The sequence below is a fragment of the Propithecus coquereli genome, unplaced genomic scaffold (assembly GCF_000956105.1).
Source record: "Propithecus coquereli isolate 6110/MARCELLA unplaced genomic scaffold, Pcoq_1.0 Scaffold111, whole genome shotgun sequence".
Taxonomy (NCBI): domain Eukaryota; kingdom Metazoa; phylum Chordata; class Mammalia; order Primates; family Indriidae; genus Propithecus; species Propithecus coquereli.
In genome coordinates, this window is record NW_012135081.1 from 5,839,674 (window position 1) to 5,841,370 (window position 1,697).

Below are 1,697 nucleotides of genomic sequence, written 5' to 3' on the forward strand. Positions count from 1 at the left end.
ATTTGGTTATTATTTCTACCTGAAAAAATGATGTCAATGGAAAAAACCTTCACACTTAATTTTACTGTTTGTTGTCATTTCTTTTCTGTCTCTTTGGACACTGTACCCCAAGCTGTCTTTTTCAATTTAAATACTAATGTGTATTGCATTTTATATTCCTTAGTGCTTTGTGTACATTCTTATTCTGGAAAGTTTGACTCACTGAATTAGTCCCCTTGAGCCAGAGGCAGAGAGAATAGATAAAACATTAAGTAGCTTGTGCTACTTCAAATCTATGTAGAAACCATGCCAGACAGTCTTAAAATACCTTATGATACTTTTTTCCTACTTTACATTTTTGCTCCTTTCTCACTCTCTAGTCAGAGAAATATATAAACTCTGGATAGAATGAGAAAATTAAGACAAAAACATTGACATCAGGAAGCAAACTTGTTCAATAGGAAACAGAAATATGTTTTCAGAAATGCTGGTTTCCCTGGATTACAACAATGACATTTTCTAAACTTTTTAAATCTCCAGACATTCTGAGTGTTACTGAAACAATATGAAAGTCAGAGGTAAGTTAGACCCATAGAAGACAATGGAAGTCTCGCAAATCTTAGCATTGTTTCATTACTCAACAGCTCAACTTTTAATCAAATTAAATAGGATATAATGGGGTTATACTTTGAAAGTTGACATATTAAAAATATATATAAAGGATTAGTATTTTATTATATCAATTTATTCATTCCTTCTTAAAAGCAAGAAATTACTATCTCTGTGTCTCTGTGTTTTTAATTGAATATAGGCTACGCAGTACCATGTTTAAGAGAAGAGCCTTTAATTTTTAGTCTGAGATTGTATTTGACATTTCCTAGCTATGTGAATTAAGTTGTATAATCTCTCTGAATCTCAGTTTTTCATTTGAGTGTAAGGATGAAAGTTTCATAAGTATGTTATAAGGGCTAAATGAAATGAAATATGAAAGTCATTTGTCATTAGAATAGATAGTGCCTTTAATAAATCACAACTACTATGAATATCCTTCCCAGAATTGTGAATTAATTCCAACTAAAAGAAAAAATAAAATAAATAATACAGCTATTCTTAGAGCCTATTAAGTGCCACATGGCTTATTAAAAACATATTTACTTTTTATCAATTCTCAAAAACACTCTTCAAATTTAAACTACATTTTAAACACAGAAAAGCTTAAAGAGGTTAAGCAACACATCCAAACTCATAAATACACTAAATGGACCATTTGTATTTTTAATTATGTCTTTCTAATAGCAAATTCTGTATGCTTTTTATGATAATAAATCGACCTTATAATGTCATGAGTGTTCTGATGGCATAATTTTATTATTAATTTATTTTCTTTTTCTTTCTTGTTTAAATTGTAAATGGATAATTAATGAACTGAAAACATGATATTATGAGTATATATTCACCATGAGTGTTACTATTTATGAAATATTTATTAACTGTGATTTGGTGATTTCTGTATTTCCTTAATTTGTTTCTATACATACTGGTAAGAATGCTAAGAACTGAAACTTCCCATTATTACTGAAATTAAGAAATATTAATTATTCATATTTCTCCAGGGAAAGAGTCATCAAAAATCATTATAAAAATGGTCAAAACAATTTTAAAACAAAAAACAAATTCTTCCAACCATTCAATGGTTCTCCTGAGGAGTCTTTGTTTTA